This window comes from Syngnathus scovelli, chromosome 13 (assembly GCF_024217435.2).
Source record: "Syngnathus scovelli strain Florida chromosome 13, RoL_Ssco_1.2, whole genome shotgun sequence".
In the NCBI taxonomy this organism is placed as follows: domain Eukaryota; kingdom Metazoa; phylum Chordata; class Actinopteri; order Syngnathiformes; family Syngnathidae; genus Syngnathus; species Syngnathus scovelli.
Window position 1 is genome coordinate 8,875,691 of NC_090859.1, and position 15,401 is coordinate 8,891,091.

At 40.9% G+C, this 15,401-nt stretch overlaps 2 long non-coding RNA genes across 2 annotated transcripts in view; one reads left to right on the forward strand and one right to left on the reverse strand.

Moving 5' to 3' along the window:
- The window catches only part of LOC125979618 (uncharacterized), a 41,754-nt gene that overhangs the window by 25,424 nt on the left and 929 nt on the right, over positions 1 to 15,401 (forward strand). The window lies entirely within an intron of this gene.
- Positions 689 to 13,876, reverse strand: LOC125979619 (uncharacterized). Its single transcript, XR_007485364.2, has 2 exons — positions 13,691 to 13,876; positions 689 to 11,748 (listed from the first exon to the last, which is right to left on the reverse strand). It is a non-coding gene; the product is annotated as an uncharacterized lncRNA (long non-coding RNA).

Sequence of the window (15,401 nt, forward strand, 5' to 3'; positions counted from 1 at the left end):
TGTGGCTCAGTTCCAGGAATACACTTTTCATCATAGTTAACATATTCTCTTTCATGTCACATGATGAGCTCTTGGATAGTTTAGCCTTGGGCGAGGTATGTCCGACTGAGTGCTACCCTTAATTAACAGGGTCTTAATGGCTGAAGTCCGAAAGATGTTTCAAATTGTTCATCTTGACGCTCTTGCGATGTCACATTTGAGCATAAAGTGGTTTAAGGTACAAAGGGCATCTCTTTTGCTATGCAGACAATGTAGGTCAACGGAAACTTCAGTGCCACTTCCAGACAGCAAGTCTGCAATAAAATGACGAAACAGTAGATTCCGCAAACATGTTTTTTCCACTGTCCGTCCCTGTAAAGGTAAGGTGCTGCTTCGGTTTCTTGGACTTTGATCAGCCTCCTTGTGGCAGTAAATTGCAGCCCAATCCTCCCATGCAGTACATTGGACCTCAAGAGATATAGCAACGCAGACAACAAAGTTACAAAAGAAGGTGGCCGAGTGCACGTGTGACGTAGGACACGATACTGTGCTGTGCTTCCTCAGAATAGAGCGAGTAATTTACCGTCCTGTAGGAGAAAGGGCATATAGCGGCAAGTCGGACGTGGGTGAAGTCACGGCAGAAGAATGGGGAAACCTGTTTTAGGATTGCCTGTGAGTCACGAGTGGGTGAAAGCACATAAGTAGGTCATCATTAACATCACTTTATTGTCACAAGGAGTGACAAGGGGAAAAAATATGTTGTGGTACAAGTCAAGGACAAAAAGACTTTTTTACATCGCATTCTTTACGTCAGTGTTTCCCAACGTGTATTGAGCTCAACTGAAGGATACTGTCAAACTAAACAAAACCAAAAGTATTACGTGTGTTTTTTTTGCTCACAAGTTACACAATTGGGATGTGTTATGTTAGCATAAAAAGACAAAACTAGATTGGCTTTTTTAAGATCGGAATTAGGGTAGTGTCCGATTAAGTAGCTACTACCTGTTGGAACAATTAAATCACAAATTAATTTGAATACAGGTGTAGAAGTCAGGCCCAACAAGTTTGCTGTTTCAAAGAGCTTCTGTTTAAAACAGGCGGTGAGAGAACTCGGAAATAAAGGATCAGTAATATTCATCACTAAATTATGGTAGTATTTATTTTCCTGTTTCAGTCTCTCAGGCTACATTGACACTACGTGGTCCAAATAAATTAATTCCTTGCAAGCAGGACAATGCAAATATTCAGCATGGCAAAATGAATAGAGGACAAAAAAACTGAATGAAATTTGATATTTTCGGACTGGAATCTTCCAAATGTGGATCAAAATCCGGTATGAATTTGACTTGTGCCAATGCGACTGCAGTGTAAACGCATTGGTCAGAGATAGACTTCATTGGATAGTCTTTATCAATACCATTTTGATGATGACAAAGTACATCGTCATACGATCAGTGACGCATACGCACGTCAGGCCAAAGAAAAACATTTAGAAAACGCCTGTCGTAAATCCAAAGCACAGCAAAAGCAAGGTTGAAATATGTTATATCATAGGTGTGGCCATCATTAAATCAACAAAGTAGTTTTTGATTACAACTTGGGGATTAATGTCACGGTTACCCTCATTTATGAATCAATAAATGATTGATCTATTCAGTCCAGACTAAATAGTTTAAATAAAATTTGTGTTATTTTCTCAAAATATTCAGCTCATTTTTTTCACTAGAGGCAAAAACATTGGAGAAATTAACATTTCAAAGCCTTTTTGAAGAAGTCTTCTTGTTTCACAAGAAAATTCCCACCCGATTGAAAAAAAAAGTGTCAACGGCCAAAAATATTAGATTTAGCATTAAATCAGTATTGCGTACTTGGACCAGCAAAATAAATCCAACCGAGATAACTAGATCGTGGGAAGCAAGCAGGTTGGGCTAGCCTGCCTACTGCGAGTACGTTAGGTTACATAATTTGGATTTTCTTTTCCCTGCCGCGATGACGCAATCGCAAACATGGCCTCGCAAACCCCACAAGTTAGCTTTATAGACGTGTAATTGACTTTTATAAGCCTCCGCTTTAGGAGCCCAGCGTCAAAGAAAGAAAAATAACTGCCAGTATTGGCGCAGATCAGTAAAACAACGCTGGGCAGCACAATGGTAAAATGTTTATTTGAAAGTGAGACAGTCTTGCCTGCAGTGTGAGTCTGCGCAGATTTAAACTTGTATGTTTTTCTCGAATCTCATGTGCGCCTTCAGAAAAATCCAAAAAATATGTTATAGTAAACGGACTGCTTTGCTGATACAATTCAGACTGTGTATTTGAGATATGATGGTGGTTCCCGTTGTTTGGACTACTCTCCTGCAGTGAACCCAGGAGAATGAATCCAGATTATGGTCTATGAACCGATACTGTGCTGGCTTGTAAAGTAAAGGAAAATAATATGCGAAGAAAGGGGCGAAGGCTCAGGCACTCCCTCCATGGCCACCAGGTCCTAAATCCCCCCCAGGTATCAATATTGCTGTCTAGTTATTGTATAACCACACAGTTAGATCAAATCCTCCATTATTTATTAACTCTTTTTTTGTAAACCACTGAACTGCACTTTCAGTTTTGGTGAGCTCAGAGAAATGTCTGCAAAAACAGCATTTTGCACTCTGAAGGTCAAGCACCTGCATGAAGTAACGGCTACCAAAACATCAATTTGAGACTAAAGGGGGGGTGCTCAGCCTGTGCTCACTTGAAACTGAAAATGACAGACTTTTAGGCCAGGCGGCGCTGTTTGATCCTGTGCCAGATGCTAATTAATTCGCATCCCTTGCCATTCGCCCGTCAAAATGTTTGGCAATGGCCACCGCATCCCGCTGTGGCGGAATAGATGGTGTGCTGTCTGGTGGTTCGGTACCCGAAGGAGTCGGGGACCTTTACAAGGGCACACATACTGTACCTGGGAGACAGAGTAAATGGTGGAATGCGACGAGGGCAGGTGAAGAGATTCAGATATTAAGTATGTCACAAACCCAACTTCCTGTTACAGTAATTATCTTTTTATGGCCAGACTGAGCCACCCCTTTGCCTCGGGCAGACAAACAAGAAGTGCTTGCCAGTCACCTGTTAGACAGCAGACAACAAAAGATGGGAGAGGGCAGAGCACTTTGAGGAATGTTTCAATGTCACAATAACAAGGCCAATCAAAAGAGCAGAAAGCAAAACACTACATTTACTTTCACTTCCTTTTGTTGGATTCTCTTGAAACAACAAAAGGGGATTTCATTGTGAAGTGTACGTTTAGGTAACTATTGGACTGACATTTTTCTTGGGCCTAAAAGTAAATACTCTAAATTTCCTTGAAATACGTTCTTGGATTCGCTGATTTCTAGATCCATAGTAAGTACCTGTCTGGTGTCTGAAATCAATGCCCAAAGAAAAATCCTTATGGATTGAGCTTTCTTTTTTTTTTTTTTTTTTTTTTTTTCTTGCTCCAACCAGGGAACAATCAATGTTCAAGTTCTGCTAAGGCCTAAAAAGACACCCTGGTCTCTCCATTGCTTTACGTGAAACCTAACCTTTGTTCAAAAAACGCTCAGAAGCGCTGCTACAAGATGCACGATTCAGTCGCGGTCAAGAGGCTAAAATAAACCAAGTGGCAGCGTTCTTATCCGTCGCTCCCTTCCCTTTTGCTTTCCTTCCTGCTAATTCAGATCCAAGCTGCGACCTGTCTAAACAGTCGCCCTGCCCTCCCTTGCGAAAGAAGGACGGGTAGATGTGTCTGTCCTCGGCGTTTCCTCGCCAACCGGGGAACTGGGTTACATAATATCAGGTTGAAGGGGACGCCGCCCCCTCCGAGGTCACCCGTCTCCCGCCTCAATAAGCGACGTGAGCCGACCGGGCTCAATCTCCAGCCGGCTCCTCCCTTCCTGAGTGCATCCTGTGATACGGAGTGAAAGTAGGTTAACATTTTGGGCCTGGGACGTGTATATAACAAAAGCAGGTTTCCACTAAAGTCACAAAAGTTGCTTTTTGAACCAAATTCAAATGTTTAGGTTCAGGAAGAACAAGCCTCTCTTGACCTATTTTGAGGTTCACATGAAAAAGTACAACCTGCAGACAGTCTTAATCCACAAAAGCTGCCTCTATCCCTAGACACTTTTCCCTCTGTTGGAATGGGTGCCAGCAATTACCAAAGACATAAACTCTATCTTTGTGCTTATCACTCATCGGTGAACCCACAACAGGAAATGGTCGTATAATGAGCACACTGGCCCGGTACGCCATGTAGCGAGTCAATTAGACGCCGCTGACCATGATGATTACACTCCAGTGTGTATTTTAGAAGTGGGCCTTTACACGGCGGGTACACAAGGTCGCTTTGAGAAGCGACTAAAGGTGCACTTTTCTTCTTTTTTTGTCACTGTGGCGCTTTTACAAGTTGATCTGATTATCCGGGCTAGCATCATGAGGTCCTGACCATGTTTTGGTGACGTTCATGGAACGAGTGGCACAGGAACACGGCGATAAACATCTAATGGGCCCAGAAAATGACAAATGTTAATTTTAATGTTTCGAGAGACGTGTAAGAAAATAAAAATGCTAAAACAGCATTTTGTTAGCCAAGCAGATTTTCAGTTCATTTTTTTTTTTAAATGTGTTGAACAGGTATTAGCATAAAGTGCATTTTCAGAATGAACCTTCATATTTTTAAATCTTTCCCTACTTTAATAATTTGTAAAATTATGTAATTTTGGAGGGGTTCATAAAAAGTTTAAAATCATATTCACATGCAGAGAACTTGTTCACACCATGCAATAAAAGATCGATAAAAAAAAAACACCTTAGATCCATCTGAAGGTCTATTTGTCTATTAGCAAAAGGCGTTCAAATGGACTCAGCAGGTTAATCTCTTAATGACCGTCTGACATTCTTACCATCTTTTGACACCTTATTTCTGTTTTCATACAGAATATTATCAAATAAAAAGCCACTTTTAACTTTTAGTGTATGGCCGTCATATGAATAATTGTGGGCTATATTTTCAAGTCTGTTGCTTTATATGTATGAGTTTAACGTTTAAGTGGAGCATTTTTATATTGAATTTTTATTGGGTTTGGCCATATTTGCAGAACCATAAAAGCTCAAAAGAGTTTTTTCACACGAGGGTCCGAGAATGAAATAGCTCGGAAAAAGCATGAAACGCGCTTCCTCGTTTTGACTTTTTTCCCCGTGAAATGTTTTTTTAAGCAACGTGGGCTACAATAATTTACAGTCACCCAAAATTATTCATATGCTGGCCACATTTTGAAATGGAGTGCATATTTATGGGGGGGCTGTTGGATGTGCGGCTTGTACTGCTGGAAATGACACGTAAAAGTGTAAAAGACTAAGTCGTAGCGGTGACATTTTCATCGTTTTAAACTGTTTGACTATTAAAGAGTCAAACAGAGAGCTTCCCGGTTGTGTGGCAGACTACACTGCCTTCATTGAACCTTGTACCTCAGAACTCTGAGCTAGACATGGACCACATTCGATTTGGGTTCCACAGTCTGATTTAGAATGTTCTGTAGTGCTGGCATGGCTGCAGTGTGACGTTATAATGGAGCTAACACCCTACTTGCGGGCTTAATAAGGCTTCAGGGCTGACATAATACTACAGAGACCCAAACACTCAAGCGGTCCTTCAACGAAGGACCGAGGACCAAATTATTCGTCTTTCTCTTTCCAACGCATGCTTCTCTTTGGGCCAATGTGCCAATCTTGTTCAAAACTTAATGTGAGGCAAAAGTTATAGTGAGCCAAGGTTTACGGCAGCCTGGCGGCGCGGTGACAATAAACACGCAAGCGGCATCATAATGGCACGAGCAATGGAATACTACTCCGGTTTGCTTACGCACACATCACAATGACTCACACAGGGAGGGGAGGGTGCACCCCCTTACACACACACACACACGCACGGGCTCTCCCGCCCTTCTGCAACTTTGCGGTGACGCATTAAAATAAAATAGGCGAGGAAGAAGAAGAAAAAAAAAAAAAGAAGTTTGACAGGCAGTTACACAAGCCGGATCCAAGCGTGGGATGCATGTGTAAAGTTTCTTTAGATAGATCTGATTAAATGGGCCAAAGAATCGCTCAGTGTATTTAGCAATACAGCATAACCTCTGAGATTGCAATGATGTTTTATTCCCATAGGAAGTTGTGGAAATAGAAATAATCCGTCACAGGGTGAAACTGTTGCCGTCAAAAACTTAAGCAACTTTTGTGTAAAAATGATGAAACCACTGGTTCGAGTCAAAACAATAAAAGGACATTTTAGGGTGTGATTTTTCCCATACAAGTTTAAAAAAAATCTTTGATTGCAGTGAAATCTGTGTATTTGTCTTTTGACTGTCTTGACTCTACCACAATGCCTGCATTTACCTTGCCAAAGCCAAAATACTTTGTAGATGACCTCAAATACAGATAATATAGAAGAAAAAAAAATACTGAATTGTAACATTTGACGGACTAATACAATAAGTGATTTATATTCAAATAAATAGAATTTAAAACAATCTAATTTTGCTGGCATTACAGTATCCACAATGTGTTTTACTTGTCTTCAATAAAAAAATCCCTGAAGAGCCCATTCAAAGGGAAGTACGTTCCAAGGGCAATGGTCTGCAAGGCCTTTTGTTTTTAATCTTGTGTGAGGGACATTAAGGCATTGAGTTGACCTCTCTGACCTAGCAAGACAATAAAATGACACCAAATACGGAAATGACTGTAAAATGTTGCACTGGATCCTAAGACAGAGCCAATGCAAGGACAACAGGCATCCTGAACTAATTGAACATTGTCTAATAAAGTTTTGATCTAAATGAAAAATGTCTATCACAACAGGATGTGTGAAAAAGTCTCAAGGCCTTATATATAAAAAGTAAACAAAACATCCACCATTTTGATTTGAAGCAGCTTTTTAGGACGAACTCCAGGGCTCATACTTGATGACGTCCTATTGGGAATAAAGCAAATGAGGCCCAGTTGGAAGCAGTTGTACAAGACAGATGGGCAACGCTTAATTGTGGCGCTTTCTTTGCCTACACCACCGAATGTGGGCGCATGTATGGCGTCAAAGTTCTAGGATTCTCGGAAAGTTAGAAAAATAAACCTGTGACGCCAATTTTAATGAATGACACAAAACTTGCTCACCGTGTTGATCATAACAGAACAGAGGACCCCAAGACATATTGAACAAGGAAGTTGACTATTTTTATTTGAAGCAGAAAATTTGGGATGAATTCGAAAACTTTCATCCAGTTAAACGTCAATCAAAAGCAGGTACCTTTAGATAATTCAGTTTTGCCTGGATTTCCAAATGTGGGCGGAGCACAGCGGCAAAGTTAGATGATTAGTTTGAGGATTCTTGTTAAAAAGTTTAAAAAAAAAATAGTCTCCCCAACACCTCTTTCACTGATGGACACGAAATTGGGTGGCCATATCTATCATAACAGGACGCATAAAAAAGTCTTCAGGACCCATGCCCAAAATTATATCATGTCAAAGTTTGATGATCATTTTGACGATTCGCCAGGAAAAAAAATGCTGCTCGCAGTTTTAATTATTATTATTATTATGTATTTTTAAATCCATCATAACCTGAAAGGGTTTGACGTATTAAGCAGATTTTTTTTTCTTCTAAAAATAACCTTGGAAGGTGTTTGAAGCGGACTCATACGTAGGATGTGGTACAACACAGGTGATGGAAATGACGCTTCATTCGCACATGCTTGTTTGCATTGCCAAAACTCCTGAAGTCCATCACGACAAAACAAGCCCAAAGACGCTCATTATGCCCAAATAAAAGGCAGCCATGAATAAAAGCCTCCATTGATAGCGCGTCCAGTACTTTAAATAGTCGCCTTCGTTTTTTTTCTTACTCCGAACGCAGTGACAGCGTCATTCGTAGGGTCCAACACAAACAACAAGTTGTATTTTTCCCCTCGTGGCACACACACAGAGCCAGAGTGTTTTTACGCTAACACACCGGCTAGCACACATCTCCACGTCGTCACTTTTTCCTCCCCGAAGACGTCGAACGAAGACGTGAGCTTGCATACGTCCAAGTGCGACGGGGTCACATCGTCATGTACGTCATTTAAAAGTCAGGTGCATAGATTTTTTTGTAATAGTAACATGAGAAAACATTAGATGTGTTCCGTTGTAATTATCCTCATTTACGTGTCACTCAAACTGAAACCGTAATTGGTGTTAAAAAAAATAAATCTTTTACAAGTAAAAGTTACAGTGAAGCAGCACAGTGATGATGCTAAGAGATGATAGTTTGCAAGCTCATTGCAAAATCACAACTTAAAATCAGTGTAACAGTCAGTAATAGGCAACTATACTCGTCCTCGTTTTTGTCTAGAATATTTATTCCAACACTTAACTAACGTCAGAGCTAACGTAACGTAGTCATTTTCTATGAACTTTGCTGTGGCACTGAAAAACAAAATCACTAAAAGACAAAATTGCTTCAATACTAGCATCATATCTAACGTAACTATTAACCATTCACACCTACGGACAATTTCAATTCGTGAATGAATCTACCAGGCATGTTTTTTTAGAATGAGGGAGGAAGCAGAGTACCTGGAAAACCCCTAGAAAAACTGGGATTCAAGCCCAGAACCTGAGTCTAACGTGCTAGCTGTGAGATACTATGCTGCTACATGTACAGTATTTAGCATGTTGTTGTCATAACACAATAACAACAATACAGTATCACATCGGCTGTCCTGTAATCGCTCTGATTTTGATTTCGACAGCATGCTATAGCAACTCCGGTGTGATGCAACAGAGCAATAAAGTTAATATGACTGAATGTCTATGAATCAGTCATATTTATTAATAAAACAGTCCACGCACAAGTTAAATATTTCTTTTACACGCCTGTTCACTTACTGATGTCACATGCTTGTTGCATCAGTTTCCGTGATCTGAATAACAATGACTAACGTCTCGAATTCTAGAGTGAATAATAAAATATAATTTTACATCTTCCAAGGATTGTCATGACCTTCATGTTAAAGATGAATTGTATATATATTTTTTTCTTTTTAGTCGATGGCCAACTCTGGTAACGGTTGCCATGGGTTTGTCGTGTTTTATGAACATTTATGAGCGAGGAGATTTCTACTGTAATTCACTGCTGCATTACACTTATACTGATTTGTGCTTGGCTTCCATCTGTTTGTCTTTTGATGGTATTTGCATATTCAGTGCTAATGATATCCATGTGATCTTTTAATTTATATCATACTCAAAAGTCAGTAGCGATAGTTTGACATTTTTAACATGAAAGTTCAAAATTAAAAGATTGATGATTTGTTGTTAGCTTAGCCTAGCATCAACATTGCAAAGCATGGTAACCGTAGCAAAAGCCGTCAAAGCCTTTGAACACGTTCAAATGCAGTTTTCAAATTAGCTATGACAACGCTGGCGAGTTTTTCGAGCAGTTTTGGTTTGTTTGTGGTCTGGAGCCGCCGCGGCAAACGCTAAGCTAAGCAATCCCGAGTCCCTGGCTAGCGTTGGAAGATTTAGCATGCAAATATAAGAGAGATGTCATGTCAAATTTCCCGAAGGCGCTGGTAGCCAGCCACAAGGCAGCGCATCAGATGCACCGCTATGACCCATCTTTAATTTATTATCAGGGTTTTCGCTGCCGCTGCTAACTGCTACCCACTAACCACCTTGGCCCATTCGCCAAACTAAAGTTTGTCTTTTATTTTTATAAAAATGAAACCCTGCTCAAAGTAGACTTCTAACTAGACTAGAATCTCAGGCTGGCAATTAATCGATTTGAAATTGGGTTTATTGGTGGGGAGTCTGGACGATGTATTTTAGTAATTTCAGTAGTTCAAAGCACATCCGCTGATGATTAGAACTTCACTAAAAACATAGCTGCGAGCAAGTTTATAGTCAGAATTGCCAAATTTGTGTCTTGTCTTTATATTTAGCGAATTTCCCAACCCCTTAAGCCACTATTTTCAACAAAGTCACAAATGACAATGAGATTGTTTCAATATTATGACCAGAAAGGAGCACAGTGGAAGGCAATCAAAAAACATTTCCAAAGATAATGGCCATTTACAGGTTGCAAGAGTGACATGTTAGTCATCTTGACTCAGAACGCTGCATGAGAAAAGAACGTGAATATTTAAAATTTTAATTTATACATATGCTTTGTTTTGTTAAAGGAGAAAACCCATTTTCACATTAGTAAAGAAATCAAATGTTTGATTATATCTGTGAACATTGATTTAAGATAAAACTGCACGAAAATTTAGTTGAGCGATAGAAAGCCTGTTTGACATTAGGTGAAATAAAGTAAATCCCAGGAGGAAAACAAAAATCTTATTTTTTTAATGATGTCGTATTTTTTTCATTGAGCAAGGAAAATATTAATTAAAATCAGGATTAAGATTTCTGCTCAAAATAATTGATTCCATAGTGATCAGGATGCCTAACATTGTAATATATTTTCTCATTAGCTTCACATTTTTAGACGACTCTTGGAAAAGTATCAAATGATTATAAGTGGTATAAGTTGCGCCAGAAAGGTCTATTTTACGACATTGTATTCCATGTTTAAGTATTTCTTTGAGCCAAAACTCTGCGACACCACGATTGAGTTCACTAACTGGTGGCCCATCTGGTTTGAATAACCCCCAAAACCCCCCTAAAACTCCCTATCCTCCTCCTCCGCATGATGTCAATAATACGTCAAAGCGGAGAGGCAATCACTTAAATTGAGCCTGTCAAGCGATTGCCTTTTGCTCAACGTTCCAGCGGGGACCATCCGCCTGAGATAATTTGTAGTTTGATTAAGGTTACCGCAAAATGCCATGTCCTATTACGTACAAAGTGAGCTCGCGAGCCCATTACTGAAGGTATACTGTACTGTAATAAATATGGAACGGGGGAATGAAAAGTGAAGATTTAGACGTCAGATTTATGTGAAAACGTTAATCTTTATACCTTAGTGGTTGGAAGAAATATTGTTGATGTTTCGGCTCTCTTATTGACCGTCAGGTTTATTGCAAGGTCTAAACTGTAGATCTTTCTGCTGCATCAACACGTTTAAGGAGACAGTATTTATTTCTGCCGTTTTTTTTAACCATTTAAAGCAGGTCTCTGGTGCCTTAAAAATATCCGTTTGACATGCTTTGGTCTAAATAACCAAACGTGAAAAAATTAGAGTGCAGTACACTTTACCTATACTCTAAACAGTCCTGTTGAAATCAGTCTTTCAGGGCGCTCTGTGCCAAGCAAACTTTAATCACACTGACCCCCCTTAACTTCAGCGTGTGCACTTAGGGAGTAGCTAATAGTTGTAAATTTGGGGTTTTAATGTTTTAAGCCAGAATTGCAATTTTACATTAAACTATAGAGTGCATTCAAATCTCACGAGGCAGTTAAAAATAACATATAGCATATTTAAGACAGTCGAGGATAATCACGCTTTTGCTGACTTTAATTAGAAGAGGGAAAATGCTCAAATCCGGCTCAGTTATCAGCATGCACTGCAAATTTTCTGGCCTGGATGACTTGGTTATGTAATTTCACACTTAATGGGCGGGCAGTCACTCCAGGGACTCAACTATTTGTATACAAGCAATTAGGAAGTCAAATTTTCATAACATGTTCCCATTACGTACCCACATTTTCTGTTGTTGTTGTCCACATGCCACCTCATCCCCAAGAGTGGTCGCCCCCAATTTGCCGGCATGTTTCCAGACAAACCTGGAACAAAATGGGAATACATGAAAAAGGTCACACATTCCCAAGTTCTCCCAACGGGAAAACAGGCAAGTCCACCGCGCCTGCTCTGGAACGTGCAGGGCCTCGTACGCAGGCCGCAATCTGACAACAATTACCACATGAATGTCAGCATATCATAATGCCACTTGGAGATGGTCCGCAGATGATTTGGAGCTGGAAAAACTATCCAGAATTCCAACGTCTCCGATCAATCAAGTCAAAACGTAACAGCAGAGCTGCATCGGGAATACGTCGACACCTGATCAGCCCGCCTCTGGATCTGGGAATTGTGATCTCTTGCAGAAGCACAACTTGAATCCTCGTATGTTTCCATAGGAACCTTGCTAACGTCATAAAGCTGTGGTTTCGCTTTACTGGCAAGCTTTAACATCGCTTGTTTTTTTCAAATTGGATTGTTCATATGTACTAGCTCTGGAGGAAACTTTTTTTTAATGGAAGCATGCATGCTGGCCCCGGGAAGAATAATGGCAACATTTAACGAACGATAACCGCTTTGCTGGCTTCAGGCGCCGCTCGGATTGAGTTGCCGGATAGCCAAGTCACATGGCTGGATATGTTGAGAGGCCTCATGTGATTGTCTCGTTTTCTGTTTTTGTCGTTAGCCGATGACTTGAATTGGCGAGAGAAGCCAATAATGAGCTTGTAAAGGGTCGTTAATTTAGGGGACCCTCAATTTAAGGCAAAGTTTTGTTCCGGCGCCTCGATTTATGTTTGGTTCGTTTCCTCACTGGCTATCGTTCTATTTCACGTCACAATCAAGGAGCTCGGGGCTCGGTTGTTAACGTACAAACATCTTGAAGAGGTCTATCATCAACTATTGTTGTTCCTCGCAATTTCCTCATCAGATCATGGAGGGAAAAAATACTTGCTCTTCACACATCTCACACCACAAGATAATCACTCTGGGTAATCTTTTAGAGGCATCCAATAATTGAATACTTATTGAGCTTGATTGGAGGGTGAGAAAATGCTAAAGGTCAGGCTAATTAGTGGTATGCGTGTAAGCCACTGAAGAAAGTTTATTTCTGTAACTGTAACGTCAGTGCAGAGCTACGCCCAGAATGGCGCGAACCAGCCAACCTGATGTTTATCTACACTCACATAGTTTATCCAAACATTTTTGCACTTTTTGTGTCAAAACAGATGCTGACTCGGAAAAAAATACCATCCAAAATTTTTCTTTTTTTTAGATCTTCCTGAGTTCTGTCAAGGCTTTGCTGCAAAAAGCATAGATCTGAAGTAAAGAATTGAATTCCCTCATGAGGAAAGAATCACGTTCATTAAAATCTTTAGATGTGGAGGTGGCTGGAAAGCGGCCAGAAAACCAAAGGTGTCAAATCCAGGTTCTAAGTCTAAAACCAAACTGGCAAGGTTTCTACTTTCTCGACCTGGATTTGACGCCTCTGCAGAAAACCCACACAACCACGGGAGCAACAGCCACACAAGAAGGCCTAAGCCAAAATTCTAACCTGTGACCTCTCAGCTGTGGAGCACATGTATGTGCTAACCATTGCCACAACTATGTTTATATGACCTAAAACATCAGCTGTACAGTTTATAAAGCTTAAATGACAGTTGGAGCCTGGAAGAAATGTATTCGCTTGACATTACTACCTATGGGACCAATTGTTTCATAATTAAAACAACTTGGAAGTCAGCCAGTGTGGCAAAAAAAACAGGTTGGAAAAAGAACATATTTCATCGTTGTTATCATTACGATTGCGGCACATTTCAACTTGAGCGTCCACAGATTTAGAGAAATCTCCCTGGCCGATTGCGCTTTGTTTCATCATCACTGGCCTGAAAAACATGTTAATCGGGCCCAAATGTGATTCGACAATCCCGGCACACCTTGAGATGAGTGTCGTAGCACTGCCGAGGAACGGGAAGTACTCTCACTTACAAATGAAGGTTAAAGCAGGCTGGAAGTCGTAGAAAAATCAATTCTGCGACTTCCGTGAGCCTTGATGCCGTCCGTCCAAGTTGAATCAATAAGGTGAGCTCATGGGAAGTCCCTGACTCTCCCACGTCCGACAGACAGCGTTTGCCTCGCCGGAGTCGCGGGGGCTTTGCTTTTTAGAGGCTTCTAATCCTGGCCACATCCCCTCCCACCCACCCACCATCATCACCACTGTCTCCACACACCCCCGCTGTCTGCTGATGTACCCTCATTCCCTCGATGATGCATCGCAAACATGCCCGGTGAGAGAGTCCAAGCCTGCATAAACTTTCTCCTCCTGCTGCCTGGCCTGTGTCATGTGACCAGGAAGTGCTGCTCCCCCTTCATTTCCCCTCCTGGCAGAGAGGAAACATTAATGTAGCAGAGAAAGGGATTGGAGAGGGGGAGGGCGGCGCTGGGATCCGTGACGTCCGCAGTTAAAAATAACCGGCATATTTAAGACAGACGAGGAATCCCGGAGCAGGCAGAGGCCGGACAGCCGGCGGCCCGGCGGGAGCTCCTTCGCCCTGCGACGTCCTGTAATGCCAACGGAAGCCACAGCGCTTAGTCAGTTAGACGTGACAGCACCTTGTGGTCCACCATAAACCTCGTTCATATGGCTCACACATCAGACACAAGTCATTCCACATTTTAATTGCGCATTTCCTGAAATGTTTTCGTCAACCATGCACACACCAAAATGACAAAACGTAAGAGAATTATTTTAAAGGAATCAGACAGGCCAACAAGTTCAATTTATCATTTGGATCAAAAAGGGAGATTGGATAGTTGCCAAATGAGTTTTACAGTGCTTAACTTAGTTTCACACTTGAATGAGCGTTAAATAGGCAACAGTTAATTCCTGCAATGGATTATTTATATATCCATTTATTTTCAATGGGGTTAAAGTGGTTTTTAAAAAAAGAAACATCATTGAGTTTTTTGAGGCGGGGACCGAATTCTTTATTCAGTCAAGAGACTATTAAAAACCATTTTGGTCATGTAGAAAAAACACTTTTTCTTTTCACTTTACATAGCGTGGCGGAGGGGGCATGACTCGGCTTTCACGAATTAGTGCAAGAATGACAACTATTTCTAATAATTACTGAACGGCATCCGGACTGAAGTGGCCCTGCAACGCTCGCTTGAATATCTTCAGTCCTAATCTGCCGCTACTCAAATTTACTCGGTGACCACTGACACTGTTTACAGTTCACCTGCAAAAGCATTAGCGGGGAGCATTAGTATAATCGCTAACACCTGAGCTAACATAACGTGATAAGACAGCGCTCGTGTCATGTCACAGCTAATGAATGGAAAATGTTACACCTCTTAACTTATTCATGCCACTATAATAATAATAAAAGCCGTAAGCAGGGCCCTTGCGCCCCCTTTTCCACAACAAATCTTCCAAATGATCGTCCAATATTGACGGCATTCTTTGGACACATTAGATGCTAAAAGCAAAAGGAAAAACGTGGCCATTTAGCAACACCAATCTGTCTAGGAGTTTGCCAAAGCGCAAGTCCTGGTATTCGCCTAAAATGGCTGCTTCAAACTAAAATGGCTGACTTCCTTTTCAGTTCAGGGGTGCCATTGAGTAAATTTTGAAGGGATCGCTCAGGGAAGACCAAAATCGATGCATTTTTGCCAGGATACACACCCATGCCAAATT